General features: G+C 44.2%; 1 protein-coding gene across 8 annotated transcripts in view; it reads right to left on the bottom strand.

Moving 5' to 3' along the window:
- The window catches only part of Prkn (parkin RBR E3 ubiquitin protein ligase), a 1217693-nt gene that overhangs the window by 149175 nt on the left and 1052335 nt on the right, over nt 1-16183 (bottom strand). The gene's annotated exons all lie outside the window — the stretch shown is intronic.

The following is a 16183-nucleotide window of genomic DNA, read 5'->3' as shown; positions in this document are numbered from 1 at the left end:
TGAAGAAATCAACTGCAGGAGCAAAAAGGCTCACAAGGTAAGTGGCCTGGTAAGACCCCAAAGGAAGGAACATGGGTGAAATAAAAAATAAGTTGAAAAAGAAAGGATTTTGTGTTTCTCTTTGTGGGTGTTGTAATTGTGTGGACATGTACCCCACAACTATAGGGGATGTTTGACAAATAGAGACTCTGCAGGTCTGTGCCTCTCTTAAGGACGCAGGTCAGGTCACAGGACTTTGGTCCCTGCTGCGCTGGACAACATGGCTCCCCGGAGGAACCGTGGATGGGGGGAGGGGCAGCTGCTGCCTTGGTTCTGAGGTTAAGCGGCTGGATTACTGGGTGGCTTCCTGTTTCCTCTGGCCATCCTCACTCTGACTCTAGAGGAAGCCTCCCTGGGGTGGACCAGGGCAAGGAGAGGAGCAGCAGATGTCAGAGTGATCCTCCACCCAGCGCAAGTCACCCGAGGGTGCTGTTCAGGCCGGCGGGTGGCAGAGAGCCCAGGTCGGGCCTAGGTGGGGACCACCATAGTGCCAGGTGGGTGGGGAGGGACCTGCAGAAGAGGCTGCTGGGCTGTGGAGATGTGAATAAAGCTTAGGGGCAGGAAGACCAAGGCCAAGGGGACCTTTTGACCTGGGAGGATAAACCGCCCCTGCAAGTGGGAGAGAGGGGGTGGCCACAGGTCCCACTGCACATATGAGAGCCATGGTGAGTCACGGGCGCCTGAGGAGATGAGCAGGGACATCACCACTCACCTTTCCTGCCTGCCCCCTCTGTATCAGGGCACCTCTCCCTCGGAAAGAGACAGGCTGCCTTGGGAAAAGTGTCACTGGCCTTACCAGCTAGGGACTCCGTAGACCTGAATGTCAGACCCACAGGTAGATTGCCCAGGTCCCTCAGCCAGACTTGGGAAATGCAGGAGTCCAGAGACACAAAGATGGACAAGGCCGATGGAGGATAGCTTCAATAAGAAATGTTCGGGGACTTTTACAATGAGTCTGCTTCTAGGGATAAGTAGAAAAATCTTATTTATCAGACTTCAAATAATGAGAAATATAGAAAATACAACAAGCAATTAAATAGATGCTGAAGGCTTTCAATAAAAAGGGGTATTGGTAAAGTTGGATCGTCTTCACCCTCATAAACTACCCTGAACAAAACAGGCCCAGCTCGAAATTTTTACTGGGACCAAAACAAAACATACAAAATGCTTCTCACAGATAAATCTGGCTTTGAGACCCAGAATCGTGCAAATGTCTGGGAACCATCAGGTTAAAGTTAGAATTCACTAGTCTAAGTGTTTATCTTAGTGCACAAACATTCTCCTGTCAGTAAAATGGTAAGAAATGTATTCCTGGATCTAGTTTGTGAAACAAGTGTGGGAGGGTATGCCTTCTGGTCTGTGCCCGGAGAACACACGTGCATTGTGTGGATGTGGCATGTGTGTGTCTGCATGTGGAACCAGCTCCCTGCTCAGTGGTGACATTTATACCACGGTGGGGTTGGTGCCAGGGTGGCCGAGGCTCCCGATACGCTCATGGCGAATGGTGTAGACATTAGCCTGGCTAGGGTGTTGAACATCAGCTCTTGCTTTTCACTTACATCTGTATTTTCAAAAGAACTTAGCTGCCTTGCTAAACAGAAGCTAAGGGGGCTGAGGGGGAGATGCTCATGAGGCACCTGGCCTGAAGTCCCACTGTCAGAATCCCCGACTCTGAGAGCTTGGCAAAGCTTCTGCCATGTGCCTCTCACTGTGGGGTGCTCCCCAGGAGCACAGACCCGGGTGCGAAGATATATCTGAGCAGAGCATGGTGCGATCACTGTCTACACCTGGCCACCTGCGATCATAAGTAGGAAGCATTTTAGACTAAAACTTAAAGACAGAAAATTGTGCACCACAATAAAGATTGGTGAGTAATACTACCCAATGCCTACCACATTATTATTCTTGTATGTTATCTGTCCCACGTTATGCAGAAAGTGGCTGTGAATTTAATTCCTAAGTTCTCTCTATAATAAAGGTCATCTAGATTTCCCACATCCCCATGTTATTGGTCTTCAATAAAATAATATTGCAAAATTAAAATCCTTAAAAGAATTTTGAAGAAGTAGCGTGTGAAGGGAAAACACAGTAATTTCTGTTTTGTAATGTTGCTGGCACAAAATGATATTGGCTGGGAAGGTCCTGGTTCCTCCAGGGGGCCCTCCTTTCCTCCTGTCCTCCTCCACAGGCACATTAAATTCCTCTTCTGAAAACACCTGACCCTGTCACCTCCTAGGAAGGCCTTCCCTGGTCCCTGTGGCCAGCATGGGGACCCTACTTCCCTTGCTGCCTTAGTTCTTGATCAGATCACCCACTCAGGGCTCCCTGCTCATGCTTCTGAAGCCCCCTGATCTATACCTTGACTTTGAGGCAGAAAGTCTCTGCCTGAAATATTTCTCCATCTTTAAGGCCCTCACAAAGCTCCCGCCCTCGACAGGATAAGGTTGAGAGTTTCAACCTTATGCTCTCGTTGTTTAATGGGCTACATATTTAGTGTGTGTTGGATTCATTGTGAGTGAAGCTCAGCCCCTCACCGTGCTGGGGCCTCGCAGAGGGAAGAAGGGAGACTGGTATGTGAACCGGCAGCATATGAGCCTGCAATGAGGTGTGCTCAAGGTGATGTGGGCCCTGGGCAAGAAGGCCCTCCCTGCTCTGGATTTCTGGGGACCTATGTGGCATGACCATGCTGCCACTTGGATATGACATTGAAATGTCACTTGAAGATTACATACTCCCTGTACACTGTGGTTGGGGGGCTGTAGTGTCAGGACAGTGCCACGTATGTAAGAAATAGCACCTAATTCATGTAGAAAGCACAAATGACTTTCCTGTGTACGAATCACTGATTTACTTTAAATATAAGGAAGAGTACATTAAATCTCCACCCCATGAGTGTTTCTTATTAGAATTGCGTGGTTGCTAAAAACAGCATGATTTCTTCTGATTACAGTGGAACAATAAAAGCTGAACTCCTAGGAGTTGGGTTAGAAATGTAAATCAGAAGCTGGCATTATTCTGAATGCTGCGTGAAAGATCATATTCAATTTGTAACCGTGGAAGTTTAATCTGTGGCATGTGTGGTTCTACGTGGCTAAGCAGCGCATCTGTATGTGAAACGAGAACAACAGGACCAGCAGGTGAAGATGTCAGCCAACTAAGAATCCTCTAGAATCTTGCCTCTGCTCTCAGTTTCTGGGGATGCTGGATGCTCGCTCCATTTGCACAATTTCAGGAGGTCGTTGAAGCAACACCTCTTAATGTGAGGGGCAAATGCAATTTTATGGGTAAAATTGAGAGTTGGAGGTCTAATTTTTCATGCCTGGGAATATAGAGAGTGAGAGCGTGTGTTGTTTGAAGAAAGATCATTGAGCAAATACTCAGTCCTGTTGGAAATAAGAAAGGGAGCTCCCGGACAGGAGACTTTTCCCCCTGGGAGAAAACACAGAAGTCGAGACTGGAGAGAAGTAGACGGTGTTGGAGTGAGGACGAAAGGACAGAGGGACCAGGGGCGGCAGACTGGCCTCTGCTTCCGCATCCAGAAGCCCTTTCCTTCGCAGGAGTGACTGGGAAGAAAGACGTCTCCCTCTGCCTGTGGGGCCCGCCACGGGGCCTTGCGACTGCTTCCTCCAGTGGGATCCGAGCACAGGTTGGGGCCACTCATGGCCCTGGCCTTCGCAGGAAGGGAGTGCCCTCCTTGCCGTCCTTGCTCCTGCTTGCCATGGACCTGTGCAGAGCCTGCGGGCTGCAGGGGAGAGCGGAGGTGGCGGCACAGCCCACATCTCTGAGGAGAGTCAGGGGAGAGACAGAAATGACCTGCCACCCATGTAAGGTGCTGCTGTGTTTTGGGCCTTGGTCACACCCCACAGACCCGGTGTCTGAATACTGTGATGGAGTCCACACGACCCTCCTGGCCAGAGAGGAATGAAAAGAATGTTCTGCTGCTGGTTACAGCAACGGTGGACCCCAGGATATTACAGGACGCAATCTGAAGGGGATTTTGTCTAAAAAAGTCATCAGGTTCCTCTTGTTTTGTTATTTTCTGCCCCAAGAATGAATGAATGTCCTTAGTGAATGAATCCCTTCGGTCAATATGAAGAGAAAATAAGAGACTTTTGTCTATAGAAACAGAAAGCCCCAGTTCAGTTGGTTTAAACTGCAAGGAAATTTATGATTCTCCCTAACAGGCATCCCAACACTCGTGTGGCTTCAGAACTGATTGACTGGGTTGTGCAGGAATGTACAGGAGGACAGGGATCTCCCCAGCCCACCACGAATAAGGGCCACATAGTTATCATGGCTGCTGAGATGACTCAGCACTCCCTCCTGACCTGGGCATGAGGTCACCTCCCCAGAGAATGGACACTTGTTAAAAAAATCAGTGTTCTGTCCGCAAGAAAAAGGGGAGATGGGTGTCAGCAGTGAGCCAAGGGCAGCCTAAATCCAGCCCGTGCACACACAGGTTCTGACGGCCACCCAGAGGAGCCCTGCCCCAGCTGGGCTGGGGACCAGGCCTGTGGTCTTGCTCCAGGGAAGGTAAATGGCCTTCAGAGGAGGGTTCCTGCTGGTTATGTTCTTCACCTTCTGGGGTAATTTGTGTTCCTGCGGTGTCTGACTATATATCAATGATGCTTAAAATGATGCTCAGAATATTAAAAACATGCCCCATAAGTGTTTCATTTAAATCACATTCATTATGGAAGTTCACCGCTTTTTTGAGCTCTTACAAAAACAATCTCTGGTTTCTTTAGAATAACAAACTAAAAATAGACATGGTGACAGAGCCTGTAAACAACAATTTTGAGGCCTTTATAAAATCTCTTAAGATTCTCAATGTGAAGTGTTTCCATCCAGCTCACTATGGGAAGTAGATTCCCGGGTCAATAATATTCAGTATAACAAAGATCTTATCTCTTTAATCCTACCTTTCTACTTCAACTTTTCTTATTGATTAAGCAGCTTCTGCACTTTACAATGATACAATGCTGCTTCCACAAAGGCCAGCCATGTCTCCACATAAAAGGGTCTCTCAGAAGCTGATTTGATTTAGATTTCTTTCTTTCCAAATAGTAGCCATCTTCTGAGGACAGCCTTGGCCATCTTCTCCCTGTTCACGTGTAAAACCATTTATGTGGATGGTATAAAGAGGGCTGATGAATAACTGGGGCATTTCCATTCCAAGCACCGTGCTTTCTTTAAAGACCCGAGCAAGTAACACTCCATCTGATTTCTGCATGAGGCTAACTTGTAGGTTGACTGAATCCAATATTTCTTATTAATTCTTGCAAGTAATCAGGTTTGCTCATATGAAGAACAGCACTTGCCATTCTTAGAAAGATAGGATACAAAAACTTGTATCTAGCCATTTGCTTAAGAATTCTTTAGGGATAGTGACCTTCTGTCAGTGGAGTGGGTCCCTTTGTGCAGGCAGCCCTAGGAGTAGTTAATGAGGGTTTTGTGGTTATCAACCTGTCAGTTTAACACCACCACCTTGAGAAGAACTCAGGGGGAAATCACTGTTGAAACCCCAGACAGTCAGTGAATGCTGGACTTTGACTAGTGTGGCCTTGTGAAGGGGAATGTCTGTCAGGAGTGATGTGATTTCCTTCGGAAAGAGAGTGGCATGTTGTATGGATTGGGAGAAGAAAACTGGCATTCTGGGCCCGCCCTACACAGAGGAGGAGGAAAATTGCTTTCTTTCTGGACCTGCAGTAGCTGGCCCACTTGACCAATGACTTCCTGTGTATCAGCGAGAGCGACATCCTGGCCCCTCGTTGGCATGCTTCCCACCCTCCTTGGAGAATGGGGGCCGTAGGATTCATCATTTGCTTGTGCCTTACCCACAGGATTGGAGCCTTACTTGATTTTTAAAATTCTCTTTGAAGAAAAATCCTTAGGTAAAAGGGAAATAAAAAAAATCGGTTGCTTGTCTCTACCCACAGAATCAGCTTCAATCGACAGGGGACACCAAGGCTCATGCAGTAGGCTCAGGTGTTTCTGTCCAGTGAGCCTGGGAAGGCATCAAACACAGAGGAGGTGGAGTGCAGAGGAGGCCAGCCAGGTCAGAATGGCCTGGGGACCCTCCAGTTTACATCCTTGGACCTCACCCATCCTTGCAGAAGGGCAAAGACTTAGAGGAACACAAGGGCAGAATCCTGGGGTCCATTGAAATGCAAAACAGAGAACCCTGTTCCCTCCCTGCAGCTGGTGGACAGCCTTTTCCAAGGGAGGGTGTAGGAAGCCAGGCATGAGAAAGGCTTGCTCCTCCAGCACTGAGCACGCATCCTGTTTGGCCACATGGAACTCTGTCTAACCTCCACTGCAAATGGGCAGAAAAGCAGATCTGACTTTGTGTTCTTGTTTCGTTAGAGGGATAAGCAAGAAGGAGCTGTTTCTCTGTCATTCCATCAGGTCAGCCTGCCACATCCAGTGCACCACCCCGGACCGTTTCCATCCTCACACCCACAGGGAGTTGCACAGACAATGCAGCAACCCAGCCAAACCTAGGATTCAGGTGTGTGTAAAGTCGCACTGGGATATATTTTCTGTAATTTATTACATGAAAACTGAGACCCATCCATTTGCACTGGGCGCTCAAGGCTTTGGGTGGCATGCTTCCTAGGGCTTATTTTGAGATTGTGACTTGAATTTCCCAGTAGACTCCATTCCCAGCTTTCTTATATATGTCATTCAATTAAATCAGTATGACAGGAGTGTGTGCTTGATGCAAATCATAAGCTTGAAAGAATGCTGAGCTGGGCCACCTGCACAGCTCCCCTGGAGAACAGAAGCCACGTTTGCGGGCTTGATTTTCCTGCTCAGTCTCTGCCAGTGCAAAGTGTATTTCCTTCTCCCAAGTCTAACCCCCAAGAAACAGGATCTCTGAGATGGAGTGAAGTTCTACCTAATTCAATCACTGGTCAAATTGCATCTATCTATCCATCCACCTGTCCACCCATCTGTAATTTTTCTTCTCCTTTAAAAAATTTAATTGACACATAATGATTGTGTATATTTATGGGGTATGGTGTGATAATTCAATACATGAATACAATGTGTAATGATAAAATCAGTTATGCAGTTAGCATCTCCATCTCCTTAAGCACTTATTTCTTTGTATTTGGAAGCTACAAACTCTTCTCTTCTAGTTCTTTATAGAATATACAATGTTATTATAAACTATAACTATAGCTCTACTGTGCTATGGAACACTTGAATATTGTATCTATGTTTAATAAGTGATATTACTAATTTTTTCTTAATATAGATGCTAAAAGTCTCATTTAGGAAAAAGTAGCTCATAATATCAGATACTGTAGCCTCTAATGTCATAAAAAAGCAAAAGTAAGCTATTGACATTCCAGAGACCTGAATCATTACAGAAGGTTACAAACTGAGAAGCGTAAACTCTCTCCCATATCCTTATTCCTCCACCCAAAGGCAACCACTATTGATGGTTTCTTTAGTACTTTCCAGAAAATATTTTATGCTTTTATAAGCACTGATCTTATTTTTTCTTGCTCTTTTCACTTAGTTCTCTATATGAAAATTTTTTCTTCACCAGGACATAGACTGACCTAGTTCTTTGTGACAAGGTGTTGTATTTTACTATATAGGTTTGTCAAAAACTAATGTATTATAATAGTAATAAAAACATGATTGCTTCCAAATTTCATCTAGTATAAAATAGTGCTACAAAGAATATCCATTTATATTTAAGGCAAACTAATTTTTAGCACAGAAATTAAAAAACCCAGATCTGGACATAAACAAAGCAGAGGCTTTCCAGGTCTTTGGGGACAAAGGGAACAACTGTGCTGTTGAACCAGGACCTGAAGGTGAACAGTCAGTGCTTCAGATGGGATGGGCCGAACCCCAGAGCCAGCAGGCAGTGATGTCAGCCCAATGGGGCTCAACACCAAATGCACGTGTGTTCCAAGTCCTGGGCCTTAGGGCAGGGCTAGAGGATTTAATGTTAAACCAAGGTTTTTTTTTTGTTTTGTTTTTGATTTTTAATTAGAGGTGAGGTGTTTTTAAAGAATTGAGAGATTGTGGACTGTGTTTTATTATAAAGTGACAGTAAGACATTTAATGAGTGTCTAAAAGTCTGAGATCCTGCCTGCCCCCCTCCTGTTTTTGGCATTAGGGATTAAACCTAAGGGTGCTTGTTAACCACTGGACTAAAACCCAAGCCCTTTTTATTTTTTATTTGGAGACAGAATCTCAATAAGTAGCCCATGGCCTTGCCAAGTTGTTGAGGCTGGACTTGAACTTGCCATCAATCTTCTCTCAGCTTCCGGAGCCACAGGGATCACAGGCATGTGCCACCATGCCTGGCCCTGCCTGACTTTTGACTTTTTGATCTAGGGTTCGGAACGACTAATCCAGTTTAATAAATTGTAAAAGGAAATGGAGGAACATGATATAAAGCAGTGTGTGTGTGTGTGTGTGTGTGTGTGTGTGTGTGTGTGTGCGCGCGCGCGGGGGGGGGGGATATTATTGGGTTACACAAAGGAAGGAAAGTCTGACATGTGTGACAACATGAATGAACCTTGAAAAGTTGATGCTGAGTGAAACAGACACGATAAGCAAATATGAATCCACTTAAAGGAAGGCTCTAGAACAGGCAAAGTCGACACATGGAAAGGAGATGAGAGGTTGCCCGGGCCTGCGGTGGGGAGGGAGTCAGTTATTGTGAATGAGTGCAGAGCTTCTGCTTGGGGGATGAAAACCTTGCAACGGACAACGACAACCGCTGCACAACACGGAGGGTGCGCTTAGTGCCACCAACTTGTGCACCTAAACCTTAAGATGGAAAATCTTGACTGCCTGAGTAAAGAATAAAGAGGAGGAAATGAGAGGACAGAGGACCCTGTCTGGTGGCCGTCCCCTGTGATCCTGGGCACGTAACACCATGGAAATGGGGGTGAGGACCAGAGAGCACGATGATGGGCTGGGACCCACAGAGCCCGACCCGCGAGCCATTTTCTGAGGTGTAGGAAGGGAGAACTAGAAAACCAACGCACGGAGTGAACCGCAAAGGCCGAGTCTTAGGGAAGCTGCAGCCCCTCTGCGGGTGGGGACCAGGAGAGAAAGGGGGCCTGGGGGAAGTCAGAGAGGGAACCCACACAGGATGGAAGACTGAGGAGAGTGGGGTGGAGAGGGAAGGAGAGCAGTGAGGCAGAGTGTGACTGCCTCTGTGCCCGCAGCTGCCGAGACCTCCGGCTGGGAAGGGGAAGAGAGCCCGCCATTCGGTGTTGCGTGGCGTGGGGACTCAGACCTGCCACCTTGGGGGAGGCTCTGGGTCAGTTCCAGCTGGGCTGGGCTCACGGTGCGTCTTTGTGATTGTTCTTGTCAATGTGCTGCAGTGATTTCCTCAAATGCAGAAAACAAAATCTGAATGGCACGACTCTTTGTTATTTCCATAATGTTCTATGCAGTTAACATGAGATTGACGCCCACCATGAGAAAATATTTTATGGCCTATAATATAACGTATTCTATGAAATTTTATAAAATCTTTCATATTCATTTAATAGGGACCCTTTGAAAATGAGTTACTAACCATACACTCATAAAATTCTCTCCCATCTTCTCTAATTGATCTTAAACCCATAAAAATATGTCAATAGCAGTTTTAGAAAATGAAAAGATTTTACTATAAAAACCTAGCCTCAAAAATACTTTTGAGACAAACATAGCATGCAATTAAAAAATCATTTATTAGTTCTCTACAAAGAGGGAAACACTGTGGGCCTAATGGTTCTGATGTTTAGCTTTGGCTGGCTCATTATGCCTTGTGGTGTGCTACTTAGCACTGTGCATTAAAAAAACATGGAGAGTGATTTGAATCACAAGTTGTTTCAGGAAACACCTGTCTCACAAAATGTGCCACACAAAAGGCAGTTCTTGTCTATACAGTTGGCTAGTTTAAGAAAAACGCATGTTTGCATATCCAAAGTCTTAAGTCCTACAAAAAATGAATTCATTGAATCCAGTTTAACTCAGGCCTCCCAGCTGTGTGATCATGGATTTCTGCCCCATCTCTGCCTTCTGTTGAGAAAGAAAATAAAAATGGAGCATCACTGGTTCTGGGGCAATCAAAACAGAGGTGGGATGCCACTGTTGGATCAGGACTCAGGCATGTCCTCATAGCTGAACTTCTGAACTGGGCCACATTGCAGTTTCCTGACACATTAAGGGCTGACACATTTAACTGCTGATGGGTTGTGCAACACCACCCCCAAAATGTCCATAGAAAGAGGCCATACCCAACCCCCACATTCCCAAGGCATTTTAACTCTTGCCTGCACCAATCATAATCCCTGACAGACAGAAGACGGAGCCACCGTTCCATAGAACTGCTTGAACTGTGCTTCCTAGGAAAGAATCCTAATGATCCCCAAATGCTGTGATTCTTCTTTCTTCTCTACCAGGCTTATTCTTGGTTGATACTTCCCACATCAGCCCTGCTCCTAGTAACGTTGCTTGGAACCTGTTTTGCATGATCCTCACTTTGCAGAAGTCTATTTTACATTTGTAGCTCAAGAAAACTGCTTTTAATTCTGGAAAGGTTCTTATTAATTACCACCAAAGAACTCAAAGTGCCTATGTTGGAGACACAAGAAGCTTTGAGTTTGTGACTGCTACTCCTTGGATGGATATCCAAATCTTTCCCCAGTCTGGCAATGTTCAACAGAACTTTTTGCAATGATACAATACAGTAACTGCTTGCCATCTGAGGCCACTGAGCACTGCAAATGTGACTCCTAAGACTAGGGACATGAATTTTTTCACTTTAATGTAAATGGTCACATGTGGTCAGAGGCTGCCGTGTTGGGAGCATAGATCTCCACAAGGTCAGAGCAGGACCAAAGTAAATGCACACAAGCTCTGGCTTCTGCAGAACAAGTGTACATTCTAGACTGTTCAAAGAAGGGTCTTTAGTTAATCTGCAACAAAATTGATTTTCTAACACATTAAAGAGATGGATTTCAATATTTTAAAATAATTAAATTATTTCATACTTCCCTTTATCTCAACCCAAACTGGTAGAGATCGGGAGAATGGCCAATCACCGGTGATAGATTAGAAAGTATTCGCTTCCGCTAGAGAATGCTTTTCTTTCTAGGAACATTTGCCAATTAATAGATACTTTCCAGAGGACTGGTAAGCAGAGCTTGCTTGCACATTTGTGAACGGTTTCTTTAATTAAAATAAATACCCTGCAAAGCTTTCTATCTTTGCACTTCAAGCTGTCTCACAGGCAGAAAGTCTAGCAAGACTTATTTCCAATCTGCAAATGAGCCAATCTTGGAGTTTAAATTAGATTTTTGGACACATGTCAAATAAACATGGAATGCATATTTTTGACATTTCATAACATTAACTTTCTTTAAAAATGATTTTGGATAAAGAACACTTTGTATATTAAGAAATAAAGTGTCAACAAGATATGATTTCACTCTCAACATGCTGTTGGGTCCAGGTGGCTGCAGTAAGCCAGGTACGCAAGGCGAGAGCTTCACGCTCCTGTGCGCATTCAGTCACCCTGAGGAATACCTGTCCTGCTGCTCTCCTGAAAAACTTCCTTGTTTAATCCACATCCACTTGGAGTTTAGATTTTAATCCTTAGTCTTTAAAAAAAGAAAGAGCCCATGTAGTTGACAAAACATTTTAGAATAATTTAATTAAGTTAGCATTTTTATAAAAATAAATTCCAATCTCCTTAAAGAATAAGAAAAGTAACCATTTTTCTTTTTCTTTTATTATCAAATATTGACCATCATTTTGCTTTCTATTTCTGAGCTTTAAATCCTGAATAACGGGTCCTCTATTTTTAACATAGGTTTTTAGCTCACTAATTAACTAGAGCTTTGAGTAAAAGGCTAGATAATCACCATTTTCTTCACGGACTCCTTTCTTACATGCAGGCTGAAAATGAGGCTCAGATTCTCATTTGACTAAAACCTTCAGCAATATATTAATGCTATTTTATAAGTAATTCAAAACTCATCATTTTCAACAAAAATGTACACAGATTTCTCATCACAAAGTAGCCCATTTTCCACAAGAAGGTCTCGCTCAGGGGCCTGCATGCCTTCAGCTTATGCACTCTTTGGGACCCTCTTTAAGGAAAGCAATGCAAGGAGACCCATTTGGTGACGAGGACTCAGAATGGCTGGGTGGTAAGGGGCCAGAGGCTAGTGCCTTGGATAGACTTGTCTCTGAGCTGCAGGAGATGCCATTTGTCAAAGGAAGGAGTGACTTTAGGTGGCTAAAGAGATTCTCTGTGATTTTCTGACCTTAGTACTACAATGTCTAAAGTTCTCCTGTTTTCACTGTTTTTGTTGTTGTTATTAATCTTGTCCCTGGATTTGTCATTTAAAATAGAATACCGTTCCTTCAACTTCAAGTATGACTTAAAAACTTATCTCCCAGACATATAATAGTCTAAGATAACAGCAAATAAGACAGGGATATTTTATTTACAGAGAATGCACAGGCATTCCAGGTCCGTGAGTATGATGTATCCCAGATTCTCCTTGTTTTCCAGGATTGAACATGACAACAGCTCACATTGCAGTCATAAAAGTTAGTGAAACAGTCCTGATATAAGGCCAGAAGAAAGGATAATGAGTAAATGAATTCCTCTGGAAATCAATTAATGTTTTTATGAGCAATAGTAAAAATATGATCAAGGGTTAGCAGAGAATGAGGTCAGATTATTTGATCCCCAAAATATTCTTTGTTGAATTCTATCAGCATAAAAATATTCTGTGCTGAGTCAAAATTAAAATCTTAGTGCTTCCAAGAGCAAGACATTTATGTCAGAGAGTGCAAAACTCTTTATTTGGCAGGCTATGAACTCCTAATTTTTGTAGTACTTTCTGATTCCCAAACGTTCATGGATCTCTGAACACATTGGTGTTCTAAATTATGTACCATGTGTCCTAAACACTACATAAAAGCATGTGAAAATACTTTGATTATTTTTCTGAAGAGATCTTTGTTGAGGCAAAGTATGCAATTCTCTCCTGGGGTGAGTGATGTTTAATACTGGAAAATAAAAGTGATAATGTATTTCTATTATTTCTACCTTGTTATGATTCACTTGCTCATTCATTCATTCATTCAATGAATATTGAATCCCAACTATATGAACTTACTGAGAACAAGAATTTAGAGTCAGGATAGGCATATGAAGCCACCAAAACAGGCTAACACTTCAACTTGAATTCTAGGAGTTGGTACTTTCTCTCAAATAATCCTTTATAGTGGTGCTAAGCGTGTGGTGGCCAGCACACACATCAGGACTTTTCCAGTCGGACTGGAGTACACTTTGCATGGACACCCTGTCTTTGTGTACTAGGCAATGTGCACAGCTCCCCAGCAACACGTGAGCCTGGTGATAGAGCGGAGCACGGTGCCAGGAATCTCCTTTTGCAATCGACATTACTGCGTATTTGAACAAGAACATCCTAGAGGCTAAAGCTAGCATCTAAAGAAGCCCAAAGCCAATCCAGACCCTGGAATCTGTTTCTTTGGATGGAAACTACATCAACAGACCCGAGTGCACCGAGGGGCACGCAGGCCCACGGGGTAGTTAAATGCCTAGGTGAGAACCCTGGGGGCCTGGAGCGAAAGCAGGGCTGTCTCAGCTCTGAAACCGTGGCTGAGGGCCTACCACAACCCATCCCAAGACTTCATTTTCAAGTTATGAATGTCAGGGAATTTGGTTTTGACCTTTTTACATGTGAGAACCTTTTTGTAACATGAAAGGTGTCTTGCATACCCACATAATAAGAGTTGTACTTTCAGTTTCTGTCGACAGTTGAAGAAAAAACTAAGTACAGATGGATTCAAAGATAATTTTCAATAAACCTACCAACGGTGCCCGAGAAGCACTGGGATTAATGCTATCCAGGGCTTTCCTCCACCCAAGACCGCAGGGTTCTGCTGCAGCTTCCCTGCCAATGACTTTTCCTGGAAGGCCACGGAGGACAAGGCCCTGGCTGCTCCTGGGGCAGCCCATTTTTATTAGGAAAGGCAAAGAGAAATAAGAGAAAGGAAAGCCAGGAAATGAACTTCAAAATCCATTAAGTAACTTCAAAATCCATTGGCTCCGGACATACCGGGCAGCACACAAATGTAGATATGGGTTTTCTAGTCATCAGCTTCCAGAGGGAAACACCGTCAGGTGCTCAGTTAGCAGTGTGCGTAAGGACAGCTCTCCTCAGGACAGGCACAAGTGCCCCTGATGTCCAGCTCAGACTTGGACAACTCGCCACTGTTCCTCAAGCAAAGCTTATTGAGATGTCTTGAACCAGGTACATCAAATTTCCCATGTAACCACCTTAACATGAACAAATAACATCATTGCAAAGCAGTATTTAGGAAAAGTAATTCTTAGAATGGCTAAAAGAGATGTAAGTGTGTAATTCTCTGCTGAAAATCTGGCTTGGTCCAGAGGTTGATTCTAGACTATTTGGAAAATTTTAAGCAATTTTACTATCGTAAGCAATAAATATTCATTCAATCTTTGATTAATTATTAAATGTATCTGTCCTTATTCTGTGCTGGACCCTGTTCTATGTATTTTATACCTATTATCTCATTTAGTATTCACAATAATCCTATACAGGGTTAACACTGTGAAGCCTATTTTAGAAATGAGGAAACTGTGGCAGAAAGATGAGGACCACCAGTATTTGCTGGGGCCGGGATTTAAGGCATCAATTCCACTTCCCGTTTAGTTGCTACAGAATTTCTTTAGCTTTAAGTTGGGTTAACATCCTTTTGTGAAAGTAGGGATTTGAAGGGCGAAGGCAGAGGTGAGGTCAGTTTGTCTCTGCTGAGAAGCCACAGCTGTGGGAATGGATAGAATCCTGGACGGCGCAGGCTGGAGGGAGACGAAGGTAGGAAGCAAACGTACCATTTGCTGATTTTTTAATTCAGTGTTTTCAGATTGCAAACTGGTGGTGGTTTAGAATACGCTAGTGAGTTCTTCAGGCCCTCTGAGACGGAGCCCAATTCCTGCCCTTTGAGGGTGAGCTGGACATGGTACCTTGCTCCCCGGGAGTGGCATAAAGTGAAAGGGAAGGTGTGCGACTCTGGAGAGGAGGGCACCATGGCACCCTCTTTTGTATCCCTTGCTCCAGGGGAAGTTAACTGTCACCATTGTGATGAGGCCACCTGATGAAACTGTGGCCTCTGACCACAGCCAACAAGGAACTGAGGTCTTTCTGCCAATAGTCATATGATGACTCATCCTGGCAGTGGGTCTTCCAGCCTTGATCAAGCCAGCAGAAAGCTGTGGCCACCTTAATGCCACCCTATGAGAGCCCCCCACAGGTGATTCCTGACCCTCAGGAAGTCTGTGAGGTAATAAATGCTTATTATATTAGGTTGTTATAATTTGGGCCATTTGTTACGTGGCACTAATCAACTAATACACAAATCAACAAGGATACCTCCTCAAACAACAAAACAGACCAAAATAGACTCACCACCTAGAATTTCCAAAGCCCAGAGGAACATCCTGAGCAGAGCCATCTTCCTTTAGGTAAAGTTTGTCCATAAACTTTCTTAATTCAAAGGCACTGAAGCCATTCGACTCACTCCTAATGGAGTCTTCATGATTTGAAGCTTAAATACATGTTGTTTTCAATGTATTATGTAGAAAAAGGAAGATAAGGTCTTCAAATCTGTAAATTACATAAAATTCTTAGACTTTTCATAGTAAAATTGAATAAGTGCAGGCAGAAGATGGACTGAAGAAACTGTCCACCTCATCAGGAAAGTTAAAATCTTAAAACCCAGTGGGACTACAGTAGGCAGGTCATAGGCAGAAGCATACAATTTAGCCCTTTGTACAAACAACTGTGACTCTTTAAAAGAAAACTTTCACTACATGCTGATCCCTGAATCTGGCAGCCTGCCTAGGCCACACAGATCTGTGAAGATGACACCGAAGCTGACGACCACAGAGCCACAGACCTGGTTTGATTTCCATATTCCCCAGGTGGCAAAGGTGAGTTGAGTTCATCCTGATGCAATCACTACCCTTAACCCAGAGGCTCTCTTTCCCTTTAGGCATCATTGGCCCCTCATTATTTTCCAACTTCCACTTGCTGCATCTATTTCT

The sequence above is a fragment of the Ictidomys tridecemlineatus genome, chromosome 8, assembly GCF_052094955.1.
Source record: "Ictidomys tridecemlineatus isolate mIctTri1 chromosome 8, mIctTri1.hap1, whole genome shotgun sequence".
Classification (NCBI taxonomy): Eukaryota; Metazoa; Chordata; class Mammalia; order Rodentia; family Sciuridae; genus Ictidomys; species Ictidomys tridecemlineatus.
The sequence above is the reverse complement of the archived record's forward strand: the minus strand, read 5'-3'. Positions and strand labels throughout refer to the sequence as shown.